This window comes from Castanea sativa, chromosome 11, assembly GCF_040712315.1.
Source record: "Castanea sativa cultivar Marrone di Chiusa Pesio chromosome 11, ASM4071231v1".
Classification (NCBI taxonomy): Eukaryota; Viridiplantae; Streptophyta; class Magnoliopsida; order Fagales; family Fagaceae; genus Castanea; species Castanea sativa.
Window position 1 is genome coordinate 61,736,030 of NC_134023.1, and position 23,934 is coordinate 61,759,963.

The 23,934-nt window shown below is 33.3% G+C and overlaps 2 pseudogenes; both read right to left on the bottom strand.

The window, feature by feature from the left end:
- Nucleotides 1-15,893: 15,893 nt before the first annotated feature.
- Nucleotides 15,894-18,986, bottom strand: LOC142614610 (geraniol 8-hydroxylase-like; annotated as a pseudogene).
- A 1,654-nt stretch (nucleotides 18,987-20,640) lies between these two features.
- LOC142617928 (geraniol 8-hydroxylase-like) lies at nucleotides 20,641-22,413 on the bottom strand (annotated as a pseudogene).
- Nucleotides 22,414-23,934: the final 1,521 nt, after the last annotated feature.

A 23,934-nucleotide genomic window follows, 5' to 3' on the forward strand; every position in this document is an offset into this window, starting at 1 on the left:
TTTAGAGAGAGAGAGAGAGAGAGAGAGAGAGAGAGAATATATTGGATTGTTTTTCAATTGAATTATTATGGGTGATTAATTATAGCCAGCTAGGGATCATTTCAATTATGAATAATGCTACAGTTACAAACTATTTATAACATATTTACAAAATGTTAATGTGGGCAACCTCTTATTGGTTTTCATTTAGATTCACAATTAATATCACTTTTTCATTTACTAATAATCACTTACTACATCAGCAGTTTATAAAAAAATTTGTAAAATAATTTGTATCTCTAGTATTATTTTTCAATTATATTATTACATTCATGGATGATAAATTAAATGAGGATGAACATTTCAATTGTAGAAAGATTAAATTGCTCAAAAAGGGAAATTGTCAAAGCAGATTAAGCAAGTTTGAGTTATTGGAGGAGAGACAATTAAGGCAGAAAGATTGGATCATCTTTTACCTTGTCCTTTTCCTTGTGAGTTGTGGCATTGCCTTCTCAATTTAATCCTGTGATTAAGAATTGAGTAATGTTATAGTTATAGACTAATTTACAATATTTTTACAAATTATTAATGTAGCAAATTCTTAGTGGATCTCATCTGGGTCCACCATTAACATCATTTTTTTTTTTTACTAATAATCATTCACCATATCAGCTGTTTATAAAATAATTTGTAAAACAGTTTGTGACTTCAACATTTTTCTTAAGAATTTTAATCATTAGACTATGGACTAGGTAATGTAGGCCCATAATATAGGTACAGGTTCTGATTTTTCAAAAATCTTTTGAACAAACTAGAAAGTATAAGAATTATTAGTTTCAAACTAGAAAGTATAATAATTATTAGTTATAAAACTTGGAATAAAGTTGGATCCTTAAAAAATGGCACATGAAACAAAGTTGGATCCTTAAAAAATGGCACAAGAAACAAAAATAGTTGGAGATTTATTAAGGGAGAGCCACTCATGATTCAAGGGCATAAAATAAAAAGCAATCACATAAGGATATAGATTGTTATTCTAACTTCTAAAAGAGAGTGTGTTGTGTGTAATATAATTTGCCCTACACTTTCTTAAAGGCTATCATGGCTTTTGAATGAAATTTGTGGCGTGCATTTATGTTAGAACTTTTTTCTCTCTATCTCTCTCTTATATGTATATGTGTTTGTTTCTCAAAAAAAAAACAAAAGAAATAAAGAAAACTATCATATATATATATATGTGTGTGTGTGTGTGTGTGGAGCCTTCCAATCATTTGCAAAGCTCTCTTCTTTGAATAGCATTGTTACAAGCAAGATATTTGAAAGGGAGATTATAATAGAAAATGTAATAAGCTTATCTACTATATATACAATTTATCCATATCTATGATTCTATATAGTTTGGCAAACATTTGAAATTAAACCATATAAAGTATAAACTTTAAAAGCCATGCTATCAATTTAGAGTTGGTGCTTTATTTTTATCTTCAACAGAATTTGTTCTAATATGATCCATGCGTTGGATCAGAGCAAAATAAATTTAGGAAGAATTGGTAATTTAACACATGTTGAATTTTTTTTTTTTTTTATCATATTTCATTTAGGTTGGCATTGAGAGGTAGTGTAAAAAGAAAAGAAATAACATTCTACAACGAAGAATCATAATGTAAAAGCATTCTCATTTGATCATGTAAAGTAAAATACCTAAAATTCTAAAATGGAGAATATCTTATTAATCAAATTCCAAAAAGGTAAAAAAAAAATCCGTACAATATTGGGCATGGATACTATTCAAAAAGTTTGCAAAAGCTATTACAAGAGAACTATAGCTCTTGTTAAAAATTTTAAATTTATGTTTTATGTTTTTTAATTTAATGTATGAATTTTTTTTTATATATAAACTAATAAAAATTGAGTGTGGCAAGAGGAGGTGGGGTTGGTGCCAGCAAGGATGGGGCAAAGGGGAAAAAGAACTTGCCCATACTTGCACCATTCTCTCTCTTCTCTTTTACATCCAAACATAGATGTAGAGAGGAATTTTCTTTTTATCCTTCCCCTTGCTCATTTATCTTCTTTATCCTTCCCTTGAGTGCAATTAAACATGTTTTAGAATTCCAAGAAGTTGGTTTAATGGTTCTTAAGATCTCATGAAATTTATGAGATCATAAGTTCGAAATTTCTTGCTAATATCTTGGGGTCACCCCATGTGATTCTTCCTTATAATAACCTAGTGTGTGTGGAATAAGGGGATTGCATACACTTAAGGGAATAATCAGATACTTAAAGAGGTCTAAATATCATTGTTTGTCAAGAAAATAAAACTTGTTTAGATACAAACTACATAATCTTCTCAACTCAAAAAAAAGAAAAAAAAAAAAAGAAAAAAAAAAGATATAGACTACATTATATACTAGTACTAGGTACATATACTTTTCAATGCAACATGTTAATTCAGTACACTTAGTGCTCGTTTGGTAACAGGTTATTTGCCAAAAACTTTATAAAGTATGTTAAAGTATATTTGTACATTGAATCAATTTGAAAAAGTAAGAAAAAACTAAAAAAAAATGAAGCTTTAAAAAGTTGTAAGACAAAAACTAAAAGCTAAAATCTAAAGCTAATGACAAGCAGAGTCTTAATTTCAGCCTAAATATATAACTCAGAGGGGAAAAGAAAATCCTTTTTTTAAAAGAAGGGTGAATGAATCTCGTGATCACGCGCTAGGTGCCTGTAGTTTACAATCTTTGACTCTCTAATTACTTTTATTTTCTATATAAAATAAAATATATATAAATAATAAATTAAAAAAAAAAAAAAAAAAGCAAACACAGTCGTCCAGCCAATAAGAATCATTCTAGGAGGAGAAGCAGGCAGCACGGCTTCCCTCTCTGTATAATAGGAAGACTGGTCAAAATAACCAATTAAGTGTAATTTTGATCCAAATGAAAAATTAAAATTATTTTATTATTTAGTTTAGTTTTGGTATTATTAATAAATTTTATTGTATTATTTTAATTTTTTTTATTTTATTTATTTATTATATTTTTAGTAAAAAAAATTTAATTTTAACAAAATAAATTATATCTAATTAAATATGCCTTAAATTAACCAATAACCATAGCTCAAAGTTCAATAATGGAGCCCTATAGTTTTCGTCTTTTCTCTCTACTCCTCTTGATATGCACCCAAGCCCTTCTTCACCTCAAAGACTGGGTTTCCAAGAAGAGAAAGCTTCCTCCCGGCCCAACTGGCCTACCCATTGTTGGAAACCTCCTCACACTTGGTCACAGACCCCATGAATCCTTAACCAAGTTGGCTAAGACGTATGGCTCACTCATGACTGTGAGACTTGGGTTCAAATGTTCAATATAACTGTGGTAGCTTCATCTGCAGAAATGGCAAGAGAAATCCTACATAAGAATGACCAAGCATTTCTAGGGAGACCTATCCCTGATGCTGTGACTGCACAAACAAACCACGAGCTGTCAGTGGCTTGGTTACCAGGCAATGCAAAATGGAGAGGCCTAAGAAAAATATACAATAGTCATTTTCACAACGCAAAGACTAGATGCATTGCAAGGCCCGCGACACCAAATGATGGACGGTATGGTTAGGCGTGTGGTTGATGCTAGTGAAGCTGGGGAGGCCATAAGAATTGGGAGGTTAGTGTTTGGAACAACTTTGAATTTGCTATCGAATACTATGTTTTCGGTTGACGTACTTGATCCAAAATCGAATGCTATCCAAGAACTATAGGTGCTCATTTGGAGAATAATGGAGCTTGCGGGAAAGCCTAATCTTTCAGACTATTTTCCTTTGCTAAAGCCATTTGATGTACAAGGCATAAAGCGGACCACTAAGGTTTCTTATGATCGACTGCATGTGTTGCTTGATGAGATAATTGATCAACGTTTGAAACGTAGAGCGTCTGGATTGCCGAGGTGTGAGGACTTCGTGGATGTCCTCCTTGACCAAAGCGATGAACAGAGTCATGAGGAATTCAACCGTGAGGATATCAATATTTTGCTTATGGTAATCTCTCTATGCACAAATACATAAATATATAGTTGGCTATGTTATACTAATCAATAACTTCACATTGGATCAATATTTTTATCAAACTCGCGGTTGAATTAGGTAAGCTACATGCTCATCTTAACTTCACATTGCAAATATAATAAAGAATATGATTGGGATTAAGAACTATCTCTTAAACAAAAGGTTCCAAAAGTTTTTGAATAATATAACTTTTAAGTATCGCATGAGGGAGGCGGAGAAAGAAAGAAGAAAAAAGAAAGAGAGAGAAGAAAGAAAGTCATAAAGGAAGAGAGAGAAAATGAATAACTTTTTTTTTAGCATTTTTGTCTTTATATCGTTCCAAAGATGGAATGGTATTATTCATGTGTGTCAAATATTATAACATTTAGAACATCTTATGGAAGGAGTTTTTTGGTGTTTGATTTGGCATACCTGATGAGAATGGTCTTAAGATGTTTTCCTAATTGGTTGTAATCTTGAAATGAATGGAAAATATTTTCTATTATTTGGTTAAAAAAAAAGTTATTACTATTTTTTGTAATTCTAAAATAACTATATGGATAAAAACTTTTATTCACAGAAACTAAGTGAAGATGAAATAACATTTTCTGCTTTCTGGGCCATTTGGAGAGTCTCATCAGAAAATAGACACCAAAGTCGAAATTTACTTAAAAAGTTAAGTGAGAAATTGATTCTTTTAAGAAAAAAAAAATTATCCATCGAGGAGAAAGATATCCCACGACTTCCCTATTTACAAGCTTTGCTTATAGAAACAATGCGGCTTCATCCAACTACACCTCTTCTCCTGCCTCATCGTGCTGAGATGGACGTAGAAGTTTGTGGATACACCATTCCTAAGCACACCCAAGTGTTTGTGAATGCATGGGCAATAATAGCTCGAGACCCTATGTACTGGGAGTCTGGTACAAGCCAACACAATTTATACCAGAAAGGTTCATGGGCATGGGCAATGAAGTGGATTTTAGAGGCACAAATTTCTCTTTTATCCCATTTGGTTCTGGGAGGCGGATTTGTCCAAGTTTAACTCTTGCTATAAGAATGTTGAGCTTGTTGCTAGCTTCTCATTCACCGATTTGATTGGAAGCTTCTTGATCAAATGGCACCAGAAGATATTGACATGAGCGACAAATTTGGAATTACAATGCAGAAGGTTATTCCACTTGTTGCCATTCCTGTGGTTGTTGTTCAAGCGTAATAGTTCATATCTCTCACTCACCGCATGTTTAGAGATTTTTTTTTTTTTAAGAAGAATTTTATATATATATATTTAGTGTTTGTGGACCTTTAGGCTCCGTTTGGGAGGAGGGAATGGAATGGAACAAAAAGAATAGAATATTTTTACCTCCCCTTGTTTGGGAGTTTTAACAGAGGGAATGGAATGTCCATTTTCTTGTTTGGGAGTTTAAGTAGGAGAGAATTGAATGGTTATGAGAGAATGTTCATTCCTCCCTTTTCCCTCAAAACCTCAAATTTTTGTTCCCCTCAAAATTGGGAGGAATAAGAGTGAATGGATTTAGGTTTAATGAAATTTTTGTTAAAATCCCTAAAATACCCCTTTAATATCAGCCATTTTTTTCTCATTCAACCGTAAAAAAATATAGGTATCATTCTTGCACAATATTGCCATCCTCTGCAAAGTGAAGTTGCTGCCTCTGGTCTTTCTTTTTCTTTTGCTTGCTGCAAAACTATGTCCAAATGTGATAGCTTTTGGGTTTATTGTCGTCATGTCGTTTAAGACTATGCTATGTTTCAATTACTTAGACCTAAATGTTATGCAAATTTCTCTTTTCATTTTGATATTGCTCTCTATCTTTTGATAATTAATATTAATATTTACACAATATTTTATGTGTTTTTTATCCTATTAATTATAGCATGGATAAGATATCAAAGAAGAATGGTGGAGATCCAAACAAAGAAGTACAATGGAGTAGTGTTATGGATGATGCTTTAGTGGATGCTTTTTTATATCAAGTGATCATAGGTGGTAAAGTTAATGGAACTTTTACCTCTAAGGCATATGATGACATAGTGAAAGAGTTGGTTGAAAAATTTGACATGGAGATTAACAAGGACAAGGTGAAAAATCGACAGAAGACACTAAAGAAGAATTTTCATGAATGCTATGACATATTTAAAGATGGATTGAGTGGTTTTGGATGGAATGATTCTTTAAATATGTGGACAGTTGAACCAGAAGTTTGGGAGCCACTCATAGTGGTAAATTACCATTTTTTGTGAGTTTAATTTTGTATTACATAATTATATCTGTTGTTTAACCATTTGTCTTGGTTTGTAACAATCTAAACCTGCAGCCAAGAAGTGGATGACAACACCTATACTTAACTACTCTAAGATGGCACAATTTTGGGCTAAAGATAGAGCAAAAGGTGATCATGCTGAAACTGCAAAGGAGAAACGTGCTAGGTATGTTGCATCAATCACTATTGATGAGATTGATAATTTGATATTTTAAAATGAAGTTTCTTTGGAGAACTTTGAAGTGGAAGATGATCAGAGGTCACCAGAAATTAATGTTGCACGTTCTCGAGTGTTATCACAAGATGCAATGTCTTCTAAAAGCAAGAAACGACGACTGGCAAAAGATGATGAACTCGGGAATGTAATTTCCCAGTCATTTGATAATGTTTCAAAGGCAATCGATAGAGCAACTGAGGTTATGGCAAAGTACTTTTCAAAGTCATATGGAGCAGAAGTTCACGCAGATTTTAGCGTATTGGACTTAGATCCAATATCAAAGACTGAGGCCTACATATTTTTGATGGAAAATTCAACATATAAGGAGATGTTCTTTGGTTGCCCAAATCATGAGCACAAATGTGTCTTATTGACACTGATGTCTAGGCCTAAAAATTAATAAAGTGTGAGATTTTTTGGCCAACCTTAGTTTTGGAACGGATTATGTTATTTTGTTTTGTTTTGGCAAGACTCCTTACCGGAGTTTTTTTTTCTAAAGATATTTGTTTGCATTTTTAGACAATATTTATTTTGTTGAGAATAAATATGTGATGCGTGAATTGCTTAACAACATAGACATATACATAACTTGTTTTTTAGCTACAATAAAATTTTATTTTTTCCTTAAAGAAATTGGGAGATGGAGATGTATTAAATTATCAAATCCATTGTAAAGCACATCAGCCAAAAAAGATCCAATCTAAAACTAGCAACCCCTAAAAAAATTTGCAAATTGAAATAAAGAAATTGTACTATTGTTAATTTTTCATGCCATTATCTTCATCTATTAAATTATTGATTAGCATGATGCAATCTATTCACCTTGACAAAACTATATTGTAATTCAATAATCTAACACAAACCCAATTGTGGTTAACTAGTTTCACATCATCCACGTGGGTTCCAGTTAGCTCAACTGGTAAAGTCTCTGACGGTTGAATAAGAGATCTGGGGTTCAATCCCCGCTTATACCAAAAACCGATTGGTATCTTGATCTGATAATAAAGAGTTATTATCAGAAGCGGACACCATAGGTTAAAACTATCTAAAAAAAAAAAAAAAAGTTTCACATCATCCACTAAATACTTAACATTTCAAAGCAATTATAAGCTCTCATTGATTATTTTTTATGTTCTTTAAAATGAGAGATATAATAGTAATATTATTATAAAATGATTCTATTTCATTCCTTCCAATGTCACTTCCAAATGGTGTTACTTACTTTCCATTCCTTTTCATTCCTTTATTTTATAACATCCAAACAAGATTTTTAAATTCCATTCCATTCCATTCCCTACTAAATCCATTTCATTCCTTTAATGATCATTCCATTGCATTCCATTTATTTCCATTATAAACTCCCAAACGGACCCTTATCTAAGTTATCCTAATGTTTTTTTTTAATGGAAATTATCCTAATGTAGAACTTAATGTTTTTAGTAATTAATGCTACAAGTTGTAATTCGATCTTGCTCCTTCCTCTCTCTATTGTATTTTTATCCGGATTTTCAGGGTCTAGTCTTAGATATGGTACAATAACCTGTAGGAAAAGCAATTTCTTAAAAAGATAAATAAATAAATAAATCTGTAGGAAAAGCAATTGCCAGTTTGCCACGCACAATGTGCCAGGATTGCATTGTAGTCAAACAAGGACTTTAAAAGGAAATTAAAAAAAATAATAATAATGCAACAAAAATAAAATGTTTAATGGACAGGAATAGAGTATAAATACTACTTAATCTTGGGTCAATTGTGGTTTCAAAAAAAAAAATCTTGGGTCAATTGTCTCATTAATCATCTAAAAGTGACGTGTGTGTGTGTGTGTATATATATATATATATATATAATTGGATAGTTACAATTGTGATCTTTGGTAAGTTGGGTCAACTCATAATGATCATACACTTTCTTTTTTTTTTTAAATACACAAAAATAGTCTCATTGTTTGTGCTATTTTTTCATATATTAATAAGAGATACCCAAATAAAACATGAACATAGAAATATGCAAGAATACAATTTACACCCAAACCCACAGTGCGAAGGCGATGGGCCTGAAAATGCCTATTACAATAAAATTTGTAGAAAGTAGGCTTGAAATCTAAGTTCTAGTGATGTTAGATAACAAAAATGATGGGCTTTCTCACAATGATACACACAAGGAACTGTTTATATGAAAGAATCTTCTCTTCGGACACAAGCCGATGATGCTTTATATTATCTCTTCTCAAGATAGATTACAGCTATTGATAGTGAGGTGCACAGTCTTCTTTTTCTGTTTTTTCCAATCCCCCCTCTAGAAGGTCCCTTCTTTTATATCCCCTCCTTCTTCTCCTCTTCATCCTCCACGTAAGGGTTTGATTGCTGGTTTAAATACTTGTCCCATCCACCTCCCCTGAAGTCTTTAGAGACAAGAGTCAGGCTAAACTCTGATGCTCAGATCTCACTTCCTCATTAATGCGGTCAGAATAGCAGTTGCAGAGCATTCAACGCGGGGGCGGTGGTAACAGCTTTATATCAGATATTATACCGCTCTTCTTCTTATCTTCCACGTTTACCATGTTTACCTTTACTTATAGGATTTTCTAGAACATTGCATGTGGATGTTAACCAGCCCCTCTCCTACCTCAGCTATGTAAAGCCGAGGACATAATCTTTCTCAGACTATCTTCTTGGACATACTTGTTCAGGTATCACCTCTTTACTCATTAGTATTGCTTTATGGGTTGACATTCATACATCCTCGGACCATTCAGTGTCCTCGGATTGGGCCTTTAGTCCAAAAAAATACTCTTGGGCCAACCCCGCACATATTCTTGGGCCCAATGACCCTACAAAATCCATTCCACCAAAATAAGGTTCTAAAATATTATAAATCCTTTTCAACATACACTTGAAGAAATATTCCCCGAAATGACAACAAACAACTTGGCATAAAGTCATGCAACAATAATTTTTTTTTTTGAAAATTAAAATTACACACCATAAGCTTTAGAAATAAATAACACTACTTGTTCAAAATACAACTACTTTGGAGGTTATAAAAAGTTTATGATATACACATACACAAATCAATATCCTCTGTCACACTCTCTCAAGTCCGCACCACTCTACATTCCATAAATCAAAACCTGCCACCTATCCAATAATTCCTAATTATTAACTTTTTTATTTCACTTGCCTAATTATTATCTTCTTTGTGAATAAATATTTGTCTCATATTTGTGTTCTATTTTATGCTCTATCTACCGAGTCTAAATCTTCCATTCTAATTTCCAGCTCCACTTTGTGCTCCACTAATAAAACCTGCTACATGTCCACCTATTTAACTAAATTTTACCATTATGACTTTTTCTATTTTAACAAACTAAATTAAAATTAAAAACCCTGAACCTCTTCCCCATCACCAACCTTCGCCAGCACTGGCCACCGATGCCATCAATATTGTCGGTCACGGCCAACCACTGTCACCTAGATTAATTTCTTTGTTTTTGCCATATGCCTCCTTTAGGGCTAATTTGTTGTTGCAGAAGATGAGTTCTATCAAGGAGAAGCAAGGGAGAGGGAGGTGTAATTGATGCAAATTGAAGAAAGTTCCAAAATTGGCATACCTTGAATATCACCAAAAGGGTATTCGATGATTGTTCTGCTATATATAATAAAGCTGGGATTTTATTAAGCAAAAGAGAGATACTCATTATTGAAAATGGCATATAGGTGAGGGTGGGGATTGAGAACAGTAAGTTGGTGTTGATTTGGGTTGAACTAAGCGAGAGAGATCAAATCCTATCATAATGAAAGGCATTTCACCATTTGGGTTGTGAGAGAAGCAACAAATGTATATTTGGAGGTTTACATACACATTGCACATCAAAACAAACAAATTTTTATTTTTTTACCAACACCAAAAACAAAGAATGGGAAAGAGAGAGTAATACAAGTGATGGTGGTTGGCCATGTCCGGTGATATTGATGGCACCAACGAAGGTTGGTGGTGGTGGAGAGGTGTTGGGTACTTTATATTTTATTTCAAGTTGTTGAAATAAGAAAAGTCATAACGGTAAAATTTAATTAAATAAATGTACATATGACATGTTTTTATTGGTGACGTAGGAAAATTGGAACAGAAGATTTGGACTCTACAATCAATATCCTTTGTTGACCCACACTCACTTTGCTCCACTCTATACTCCATAAATCAAAATTTGCCACCTATCCAATAATCCCTAATTTTTAGTTATTATTTATTTATTTCACTTACCTAATTATTAGCTTCTTTTTTATTTATCTATAGAATTAGAACCTATGACATTTGCTTTTGATAATTGTGGTCTTTGCCATCAAATTTAGACACCAATCTGTTTTTGGTGTAGATGGGAATTAAACCCCAGATTTTTTTAGAGAGAATTCCAACCTATGACGTCCGCTTTTGATGATAACTATTTATCATCAGATCAAGACAACAATTAGTTTTTTGTATAGGTGGGAATTGAATCACAGATCTCTTATACAACTATCAAAGACTTTACCAATTGAGCTAACTAGAACCCACAAACCCCAAATTTTTTATTTAATCATATTAGAGACTTTTTCAGTTGAGTTAATTAAAATTCACTAATTATTAGCTTCTTTGTGAATAAATATCTTTGTCCCACTTTTTTGTGTTATACTTTATATTTCATCAATTATTGTATAACATGTGTCTGATATTTTTCCATTTTGAACTTTAGTTACTTCGTTAGGAAAGTAAAAAGAATACATGGAAAATTGTAATTAGTGGAACATAGGTGGGACAAAAGTTTTGTATTACTTTTTAGCAACCATACGTAAGGTGTGCTGATTTCTTAATGGGGTCCTTGGAGATTTGAAAGAATTGGACCTTGGAAACGTAAATGACCACGTAGGAAATTGAATGTTTAAAAGTTAATTGTTCTACCAAAGATTTTTTCTCAGGTCCTAGACTCCTAGTTAATTGGTGTACTTGGTTCGGAAGCAAGAGTTTGATGTTCAGGGACTGAAGGGAGAAGTAGAACACTTGCAAGTACGGAATTAGGATTTGAATTTGGGGAGTCGAAGTATAAACCAAAGTTAGATTAAGTCTTGGTGCTGTGGTGATTTTTCAATTTTCATTGAAGAATTTTCAAAAATTGGGACATTAATAATAGAGTTTGGCAATGTTTGAACATCAACATCAGCTTGCAAATTATTTATATTTTTTCTTTTGAAAAAAATCAAACATTGCAATTAATTTTCTCATAATTTACAAATACAAATCAAATAAATGTTGATTATTCTATATTAAATAGTTCTATAGTGTCATAAATTAGTCTAAAAAAAACTAAACAAATCACACAAGTCACAATAAAATTACTGATGATAATTTATTGGATTAATCAGCAAACAAACATTAAAGAAAAAAAAAACACATTGTCAATTATTAACCTAAAAAAAAAAACACATTATCAATTACTAATGTTTATTATGTTGGGTGTACGGTCCTTACAAAATCCAAGCCACACTTTACTATTACTCACATTAATTAGATTGTTGAACAAGCATTGAAAAATCTAATTTCTATTACTCTCTCCGTCTCAGTTTGTTTGTTTTCTATTCCATTTTGGGATGTCCCAAAATATTGTCCTATTTCTAAAAATAAAAGTCATTAATTTACTAATGTTACTATTATGCCCCTACTTTATTTTCAAAACTATTTGAAAAGAAAACTAACAAATATTTTAAAAAATCAATCTAATTGGGGCACTTTTTTAGTTGTCTCATTAAGAATAACACTTTAAAAAAAAAAAAAAACTGATAAATTTATTTAAGGATAGTTTTGTAAACTTATATATTGTTACAAGGCAAATAAGACAACAAATTATGTTCCTTTAAAAAAATTGAATTTTTAAATAGGATAAACAAATTAGGATGGAGGGAGTATTTTATTAAAAGATGTGTGCGTGTATCTTAAGCTGAAGTAGGAAAAAAAAAAGGATAAAGAAAAAACAAAGAGACACACCAATTCTATAAAAAAATTAAAACACACACACACCATTGACTATGAGAGAGGGGAGACAACACAGATTGAAAAATAAACTTAGATCAATGAAGATAAATCAAATGAGATGAGAAGACCATACCTTAGCCAATTCAACTCATGTGTGAGTGTGAAAAGTAGACCAAGGTTAGAACCTGTGATAGTGAGCTTAGTGACTAGTTTGTGGATTTGATGTCAAAGGTAGTGAGAAATGGAGGAAGAATGAGAGCAACGAGACTAAGAGAGAGAAATTAAATGGGTAAAGTTGGGAATTTTTTATTGTTTTGTTTTTGTTTAGACTGAATTTGTGATTTATTTTGTAGTTAATTTTTTTGATACAGTAGTTAATTTTAGTTTGTCTAAAGGTTATTAATGTTGTTCTTGGGAAATTTCTGTTGTTTAAACCTAACGATTTTCTGGTTATTCTTGGATCAATATTTTTAATAAGCAAAAGGTTGGAGCATTTTTTTTATTTTTTGTTTTTTTTTGTTTTCATGGGTTACTATGTAAATATTTTGGAGGAGGGGGCTCAAAAAATATATTTTGGGGTAAATTTTTATTTTTTTGGTTAGATATATATATATATATATATATATATATATATATATATTTATTCTATATTTTATTCAAAATCTAGAGGGGGGGGGGACATGGCCCCTTAGTCCCAACGTAGGTCCGCCTCTGAGCACTTGAGATCGCTTTTGAGGTTTGACTTGTAGTGGGTAATTATTATTATTATTGGGGGCGTCAGGCCTAGGCTTGTATACATATTGTCTCTCAATCTCTTTTTATTTACATTTTTAACAATTTTTTTTTTAGAATACCAAATATTTTTAATACACACATAAGAAGAGGAGAAAATGTCTTAAAGAAACTGACAGTGATGTATATCCAAAAGGGCCTAACTCTTAGATACATAGCACAAACTTTAAACCTCTTTTACTCACACTCATTTTCTAATGTGGGATTATCCTATTGTTTTTTCTTTTGAAAATACTAAGTATTTTTAACACACTCACACAGAGAGAGGGGAGAAGGTCTTAATAGAGGCATGCTAGTGTTTGTCCCACTAGCAAAGGGATGAAGGTGCAAGCTAGGAAGGCAGGGGTGTTTTGAGGAAGGGGTGAATCCGAGAGAGAGTGAATAAGGGACACTTACAGTTGACAGCTTTTGCATTGAAGAGAAAGTTGGATGAAATATGCTAGTGATACATCATTTTCACAATAACTGATTTGATGATTTAAAGTTATGATGGTTGTATCATAAATGTGCAACTAATGATCACCATATCATCATACTCCAAGGGCACCTAAGACTGTAATTATTAAGTGCTTTAAGAGCTTAATAAATGCATGCCGAATCTCACATGAATAATAAGTCCTATCATGAATGTAAATAGTGTGATCCATTGACAAGTTAGAGGAAAGCATGCATTTATATATTGTGCTCTTGACACAATGAATAATTACTCCTTCTTTAACATATCAATTGGTAAAGATTATTGTTCTCCTGATTAAACATATCTTTATAGTTTTTGAGGTTTTGACCGAAGATGTATGAACAAAATCAAAACGGCAAAAAGGGGGAAGTGATCTAAGTTGAGGAGGAGAAAATTGAAGTGAAGAAAAAAAAATGAATCGGGAACCAGGGATTTAAAAAAGCATGAAATATCTAAATATAGAAGGATTATTACAGTTAAAAATTTTAATTTTTTTTTATGAACAACAAATAATAGAAACGGGAAGAAAAAAGCATAATAATTGAAGAAGGCAACAATGGTGCATGTCGTATCTATGCCAGCAGTCAATTTGTGCCTTATTTGCATTATTGTAGTGTCATTGCGATCTGATTTGGACGAGGCCGAGCTTTTGCCATTTGATATCAAGTAGGCTCTTGCAAATGAAAGTTGTATCTTGCTCTTGCTTGGTTTGTTGAATTTTCTTCATCCATAAAGGAAAATAGACATTTGTCTGTTTTGAACTTTGATTGGTGGGTTACTGCATAGAAGATTCTAAAACAATCAAATCCTTTTTTATTGAACAGTAAATAACTATATATTGTTTGAGAATCATTTTTCATGGATTATTATTGAGTACTCCCAGAGTATACTTTCTCTCTCTTATATGGGATTGGAGTATACTCCTGAACTATCTAATAAATTTTTATTTTTCACATTTGTACTGATGATGCCGAATAAATCACCAGTAAGCTGCAAGCACTCCTCAAACCAAAGCAACGCCTGCAAAAAGAAAATAGAGGACCTAAAAGAGAGCACCGGTGTGGTGCCGGCCAAAAACCCTCTGAAGGTCAAGTTAGTCTTCTTTTTTTACAACCCTAGAGTGCTAGAGTCGAGATAATTATGCGTACCTTGATGCTAGGGTTTCTGGGGTACTTATATTGGCATAGAATTTCCTTTCCTTTTAGGATTCTACTTCCTTCTTGAGCTCTTTTCCATATAGGAGTCTTCTTATTATGGTCAAACGTGTAACGCAAGAACTCCAGGTGTACACGCTTGCGTGGAGATAAAGCAAAGCCAAGTCAAACACATCGTGTGGCAAACAACTAAGGATTTATAATCAATCAATTATCGGACGGGTACTCAATGATCGGCACCGTCCTATATGCATTCCCACGGTATTAATCCGTCTACTTCCACTCCGTCCTCCTAGGACAGAGGAAAGATCCGTCTCATGTTTTTCATCCTCTTCATGTACCAACAATCTTTAGAATTGTGTGCGTTTATGCAAATGTTTTAAAATCTGAAAATATGATATTTATTTTACACCGAAAACATGAAAAGGTTAATATGTACAAAAGATGTGCAAGAAATTAGGTGTGATAATTATTATACATATATGGAATAAATATTGCTTTCTTATATGACAATAACGTTGAATTTTAAGCCCTTAGAAGGATGGGCAATAATAGTTACTAATTAGAGGAGGTTGGTTTGGATGGAAGGAATAAGGGGAGGGAGAGTGCATAAAATTCTTACACCATGATAGGAATAGCTCGTAAGGGTCGGAGAATACACTCAAACTATCTAATAAATTTTTATTTTTCACATTTGTACCAACAATCTTTAAAATTGTGTGCATTTATGCAAAAGTTTTAAAATATGAAAATGTGATATTTATTTTACACCGAAAACATGAAAAGGTTAATATGTACTAAAGATGTGCAAGAAGTTAGGTGTGATCATTATTATACTTTTATTGAATAGATATTGTTTTCTTATACGACAATAAAGTTGAATTTTAAGCCATTAGAAGGACAGATAATAATAGTTACTAATTAGAGGAGGCTGGTTTAAAATGGAAGAAGGGGTGGGAGAGTGCATAAAATCCTTACACCATGATAGGAATAGCTCGTAGGGGTTCAGCCTTTTGTAAGGTTAAACCAAACTTCTCTTCAAAGTAGATATCCTTGGGCTTAAAACCACCTTCAACTTTCCAATCAAAGGTGTGTATAAGCGAACCCAACATCAAGTGTAACATTCTTAATACCAATGGTAATCCAGGACACATTCTCCTTCCTGCACCAAACGGAATAAGCTCAAAATTCCTTCCCTTGACATCAATTTCTGATCCCATGAACCTCTCTGGCTTAAATGAGTTTGGGTTTTCCCATATACTGGCGTCCCTGCCTATAGCCCATATATTTACAAGCACTTGTGCACCCTTTGGCACTATGAAGCCCTAAATTTCTATATCTGCTCCAGCTTTACGGGGAAGCAACAGTGGAACCGGAGGGTGTAACCGAAAGGTTTCTTTAACTATTGCTTGTAAGTATAGTGAACAATCAATGTCAGATTCCACTACTGCATTTCCTTTGCCAATGATTTGCTTGAGCTCTGCTTTTGCTTTTGTCAAAACCTCAGGATTGTAGAGTAGCTCCGCCATTGCCCATTCCAATGTAGCTGAAGTTGGATCATTGCCTGCAAGAAACAGGTCCTATTCAATCCATAAAAAGTAAGCGATTATAGATCATCAGATCCATTCACGAGACCACAAGCCACAATAATAAAATGTACATAAAATGGATAATTACCCAAAAACAAAGTGCATAAATGAATAAATTCGTAGTTATTGAAGAAGAATGTAAAGAAATTGTTACCACAAACAAACGTTCGATTTGAGTTTTGTCAATCTCCCCTGTGCTTTCTGAAGGAAAAATTCTGGTTTTGTATCTCATACAAAACATATAGCGGAAGCAACAAACAAGGATCTATTTCATTCATGATTGATAACGTGCACTTTGTAAATTTCAGAAATTAAGAACAAGATGGCGTACCTTGGTGTGGGGAAATTCAAAACAAAGATTAGAAGCACTTGGGAACACTTTTAATCTTCACTCCAATTCCACTTTACGCCCAAGATGTGTAGTCTCTCAATCAGTTTTTCAAAGGGAGAATGAAAGTGTGTCTCACACTCTCTCACACACCGTTTCTTATTTCTTTTCTTTCTCACTAATAAAAATTCTATATGTTTCTCCCTTTATAGCTAACGGATTATCTAATTGGGCTGGCCTATTGGGCCTTTCTAATTGGGCTTTAGTGTGTGGCTTGGAGTGGGACCAAAAGGGACCAATAAGACACTAGCTCCAATGGGCCTTGGGCTTTTCCGTCAACTCTTGACAAGTCCAAAGTTACCATTAATTATATTTAATACCACTATATAAATATAATTGCACTCTAGGCCTTATTAATAAATTATATCCCAAGACTTTATTATACATGCAACTCCTTCATAAAATATTCGTAGTAACACAAAGTCATAAATGTAGAATGCCACTTTGTAAATTACTACATCTTATCCTTGAGTAACCGGTTTAATTCTTTAAAGTTATTCATTATATATTTATGAAATCCAATTTCATAAATATATACTTTAGTAATTTCTTACTAAAGTGGTTAGGCCTAACTCTTTGAATAACTGAACCCATTAAACTTATCTCAAGGGAATATTTTATATCTCCATCAAGAGACTATGAATTCCATCTTGAGAATATATGTTCCATCAACACTAAATGTGTCTGCCCAACATACTGAGATTTTGACCGTCACTTTAGATCTCACCCCTGATATATCAAAGCAACCCACACCTCATGATCAGGTTCATTATTCTCTCAGGATTAAGAGTTCATGCAAATTGAAGTTGTGAGATTTATTATTCATTTTACAGTCGTTAGGAGAATAATAAATCTCACAGCGGTCCTGTTCAATATGTCTTAACTCTTAAAACATATCAACATATCAACTAGAAGTCTCCACTTCCATGATCAAGACAAATCATCTTAGTTGATACGTTATAGTCTTCGCAGATGAAATGCCCAATTTCATCACCGACTACGAACTATAAATTCTGAGTTTACAAAGAACTTGTGATTTACATCTTCTGTAACTTTTCACATAAATCACATACAATGCATCTCATAGACTATATGATAATGTCTTATATTCATGTTACCATTATTTTAGATAATAATAAAATAACTTTATCAATCACAATATTAAGTCATACATCATGTCATACATAATATCTTACATAACATCATACAATAGGATTTAAGGGCACTAATCCTAACACTTTCTTCACTGATATGGAAAAGGGTATCTAACATGTCATTGTTTCTGATAGAACCAAACGTTTTACTTTGAAGCAACCGTTGGCTAATAATGCTGCTAAAGAGGTCTATCATCTTCCCAAAGTAAATTGTCATCTGGCGCCATATGCCTTGAAAATCAACCTTCTTAAGCACAGGAAAATAGTCTGCCAAGTTTGGACGTGAACCCACTTCTAGGATACTATGGACGAGCTTGCTTAACTCTCTTCCTGTGGCAGAATTGGGGTCAACCAAGTCTACTGAGAAGATGGTATTAGATAACAAATTAAGGGAGGTTCTAAAAGCTACTTTGACAATATCAACTGCATCTCCATTTAGACTGCTATTATGGATATCGGCAAGGAGCTCTTGCACTTTCTTTCGCCGGAGGTTTTGGTTTGCATCAAGTATTTGATTAGCAAATAAATGGGACTTGCAAATCCTTCGAAGGTTTCTCCATTGGGCTAAAACCGGTAGCCAAGGCAAGCTGAACTCGTGCTGATTGCCAGCTACGACTGACTCTGGAATGGTACGGTTGCAGAAGAATTGGTCATGTTGTTGGAGAACTTCTTTCGCCAAGTCTACAGAAGAAATGACTATTGTGGTTTTCTGGCCTAGCTTTAGAGTCATTAAGGGGCCATGTGTATTGGCAAGTTTAGCCATGGACTTTTGGGGTTTGTGACCAACAAGTTCTAAAAGGTTTCCGATGATTGGAAAAGGTTTAGGTCCCGGTGGAAGCTTTGTGGAAGTCACTTTACTTCTTGCAATTGAATAAAAACTTGAATTATGGTCCAGGTGAGGCAAAGACATAGTATAAAGCTCAAGAAATAATCCATCTCTCTAGCTCTTTTTGCCTGAGTGAAAGCAACTCCTAAGAACCATCTTGTTGATATATAGCGTGGATTACTTCAGAAATAAGTTTTTTTTTTTTTTTTTTATAATCTGCAATAATATTAAACCAAACAAGGAGAACTAGAAAGGTAATCTTCCCTACAAACAAACTCTTAAAGAGTAGGGAGATTACCATTATTGAAAAAGGACTGATAGGAAGTTAGAGAAAATTTGGCAGTTTCATGTGCTACTGCGTTGCCTAATCTTCTAACCCAACTAAAATTAACGGAGATAAAACTAAAAGAAAGACTACAGATATTGCTAATATAGGTGTGGATTGGCCAGTCTGGAATGATGTCATCAGAAATAAGGTTAGGATACTATGCATAATTTTTACAAGCTGATGTGTCACTAATAACAAAAAAAAAATATAATCAAACATTAATTTATTAAACTCCTAAGAACCATCTTGTTGCTAGATATATAGTGTGGATTACTTCAGAAATAAGGTTTTTTTTGGGGGGGGGGGGGATAATTTGCAATAATATCAAACCAAACAAGGAGAACTACTAAAAAAAGTAATCCACCCTACAAACAAACTCTAAAACAGTAGGGAGATTACCATTATTGAAAAAGGATTGATAGGAAGTTAGAGCAAATTTGGCAGCTTCATGTGCTGCTGCGTTGCCTAATCCTCTAACCCAACTGAACTTAACGAAGATAAAACTAAAAGAAAGACTACGGATATTGCTAATATAGGTGTTGATTGACCAGTCTGGAATGGTGTCTTCAGAAATAAGGTTAGGATACTATGCATAATTTTTACAAGTTGATGTGCCACTAATAACAAAAATAAATAAATAAATAAAATTCAAACATTAATTTATTAAACTTGACCCAAACCTAACCGGACTTGCCCATTATGCCATGTTTAAATTTGATCAAGTAGATTAATTGTGTACTTTAGGATTTGTAGATTCATTGTCTTTTATGTCTTTTTATTTGTTATTGTAATTTTTTTTGGGTAAAATATTATTTTGGTCCTTAAAGTTTTTCAAAAGTTTGTTTTTTGTCCCTAAACTTTAAAATTTTATTTTTTCGTCCTAAAATTAGTGAAAATTTTGTTTTTCTTCCTTAAACTATTGAAAATGTTTCTTTCGTCCTTAAATTTTACTAAAATTTTTTTTTTCGTCTCTAAACTATTGAAAAACGCTCTTTTTAGTCCCGACTTTTGTCTATAAAATATTTTTTATAAAAACTCTTTACAAAATTTAAGGGTAATTTTTTATTTTTTAAAGTTTAGGGAGAAAAATTAAATTTTTAGTAAAGTTTAGAAATCAAATTAATATTTTACGCAAACCACATATAGTCAACATTAAATTGATCCAAACGACAAGTGGATAAAGTAGTACAATTAACCCTTTTTAGTTGTGGGTTTCAGTTAACTCAACTGGTAAAGTATATGATGGTTGAATAAGATATTTAGAGTTTAATTCCCGCCTATACCAAAAACTAATTCTCAAAAAAAAAAAAAAACCTTTTTAGTTTGATAATTGTCACAAATGGGGGAGCAGATATTCAAATCATAATTCTTCTCATAAAAGGAGATCAAATAATGTCATTAATTTACAAAACTTTTAATATTTCATAAGCCAATAAATTTTGTAACAACAACCTGATGAACACAATAATTATATATTTTATTAAAATATACAAACATAACAAACTAGGTTTATTTGTTAAACCATGATAGGAATAGCTCGCAGGGGTTGAGCCATCTGTAAGGTTAAACCAAACTTATCATCCATGGACATATCCTCAGGCTTAAAGCCATCTTCTAGTTTCTAATCAAAGGTATGAATAAGCGAACCCAACATCAAGTGTAACATTCGTATCGCCAAAGGCAATCCAGGACATATTCTCTTCCCAGCACCAAACAGAATAAGCTCAAAATTCCGTCCCTTGACATCAATTTCTGACCCCATGAACCTTTCTGGCTTAAATGAGTTTGGGTTTTCCCATATGCTAGAGTCCCTGCCTATAGCCATGCATTTACAAGCACTTGTGCACCCTTTGGGACTGTAAAGCCCTGAATTTCTACATCTGCCTCCGCTTTACGGGGAAGTAACAGTGGAACTAGAGGGTGTAACCGGAAGGTTTCTTTGACTATTGCTTGCAAGTATGGTAAACGAGCAATATCAGATTCCTCTACTGGGTTTCCCTTGCCAATGATTCGATTGAGCTCTTCTTTGGCTTTTGATAGAACCTCTGGGTTGTGAATCAGCTCTGCCATTGTCCATTCTAATGTAGCGGACGTTGTATCATTACCTGCAATAAACAGGTCCTATTCCACAAAAATTTAACCAAAGTGAGACAACATATTAGACCATAAACCAGATTCATAAAAAGTACATAGATGAATAATTCATTCAAAAGAATAAGTACTTAAATGAATAAATATATAAATTATTGAAGAAGAATATAGAGAAAATTGTCACCAGGAACAAACGTTCGATTTGAGTTTTGTCAAACTCCCCTGTGCTTTCTTCACTAATGTCAAGAAGGGTATTTAACATATCAATGTTTCTAATTGAATCGGGTACTTTTCTTGTCAGCAACCATTTGTTGATCAAGTTGTCAAAAGAGTTCTATCATATTCCGAAAGTAGTAAATTGTCATCTGGCGACGTATGCCTTGGGGATCAACCTTCCTAAGCACCGGAAAATAGTCTGCCAAGTTTGGTTTTCCAACCTCTTCCATGATATTCCATACAAGTTCCTTGAACTCTCTAGCCATATCAGAATTCGAGTTTGCCAAATCCACAGTGCAAATAGTGTTGGACAATAAATTAAGCGTAGTTTTGAAAGCTGCTCTACCAATATCGACTGCATCATTGGTTAGGCAGCTTTTATGGACGTCAGCCAGCAGCTCTTGTACTTTCTTGCGCCGGAGGTTTTGGTTGGCATCGACTATCTTATGGGCGAATAATTGGGAGTCACATATTTTTCTAATGTTTCTCCAACGTGAGGAAACAGGTATCCAAGGCAATCCTAACTCATGCTGTTTGTGGGCTCGGATTGCATCTGGAATGGACCGGTTGGAAAAGAGTTGGTCATGTGTTTGGAGGACTTCTTTGGCCATGGTAGCTGAAGAAATGACTACTGTGGTTATATGGCCTAATTTTAGGCTCATCAAGGGTCCATTTGTCATGGCAAGCTTGGCCAGAGACTTTTGAGGTTTGTTACCAAGTTCCAAGAGGTTTCCAATGATTGGAAAAGGTTTTGGTCCTGGAGGAAGCTTTTTGGGAATAGATTTGCTTCTTTTTGCAATGGTATGGAGGGCTTGAATAATGGTCAAGCTGAGGCAAAGATAGAGTATACAGCTTAAAACTTCCATCTCTGTGTGTGTTTCAGAGAGAACCAAAAAGGGAACTGGAATGTATCTCCCTCCTTACGGCCTCCGGGCAAGAAGCTTTCTTGTACCTGCGATAAAGTAACTTTTTTTTTTCTTAATTATTACCAATCCTCAACAAGTGGTCACCATTGTTCATGAGCAAACGTTACGGAATTAAATTGACCTCCACAATTTGAATGGTATACGAACTGTGTTGTTATCCCTGCAACTATTATTTCCCCTTTTCAAAATATGAAAAATTAAAAATCATTTTTACGTCTAGCTTATATGTGTTAAGAGTTAAGAGTAAAATGTGAGGCACATGTTTTATGACTTTGTATGACCATTTTCTCTCATAAACATGCAATAGTATTTATTTTAGTGATTCATGTCGAGACAAATATTAACTACATATTTGCCTACAATGTATGGCCAAATACCACTTTCTGTTAAAATATGTAATGTTTTACTACTGTTTGAAAAATATTTAACAATTTATCACTCTTTTAAAACTTGAGTCTGGAAAAATTGAGTTTGCCATAAAAATAAGTTCCTTGTAAACAAATCTCCAGCTCTTCAAACTCGAGTCCTTCGGAAAAATTGAACCAAGCTTTAATGTCAACAAAGCCTGAATATCAAGCATAGGAAAATGTGAGGACCTAGTGCTGTAGGGGAGTGTGAAGGTCTTAACTTTGCCTGTAAGTGTAAAAGTCTACCTACTTGTCTCGGTGTAGGAGCACTTAGATTTCCATTAGCAAAAGTGGTGTCCCTTTGGTGAATTAATTTTTTGTCAATAAAAGTGTCTTTGTTCACGTGTTTTAGTCGGAGACAATAGTTAAAAGCATAGTAAGAGACAAAACATATTTATGGGAGCATGTTGTATTTTCCTATAAAAACGTTTGTGTCAAATTTTTAAAGAACTTATGTGAAACTCAATCTTTTACGCTCGTTTTTTAAAAAAGTGATAAATTATTAAATATTTTTTAAATAGTAATAAAACACTATATATTTTAATAAATAGTGGTATTTGACCATTTTAGCTTACAATATATACTTTAAATGGTACTATTCATATAAACTAATAATTTTCCTTTAAAAAAATTAGGTATGCATGGAATTTACACCAAAGAGAGGAGAAGGGATAGGGTTTTAACACCCACGGAATTAATACTCAATGTAAGGTGGTTTACTAATAAATTTTTTTTTAAGAAAAAGGGACTTACTAATGATTTAACAAAGTTCACAATCATGTTTTTTTTTTTTTTTGGGTACAACTAAAAAATATATGTCGGCTCCATACTAGCTTAATAATTAATATAGTTATGGGTCGCCTCCTTCTCCAGCCTTTGTGTACTTCTGTGAGCACCGGTTTTAGGAGCAATTTTAAAGTATGTGTGTTTTGAATATTCATTCATTAGCTGCCATATGGGGATTGCATGTTTGGAGAACCTCTGTCCCCTGTTTCGTTTCTACAAGAAGAATGGCCTCCCTGAAGCCTTGCTTCCAAGCTGCATATAACGCCTCTCAACTGTTAAACATCAAGCACCGCCTCTCTCTCTC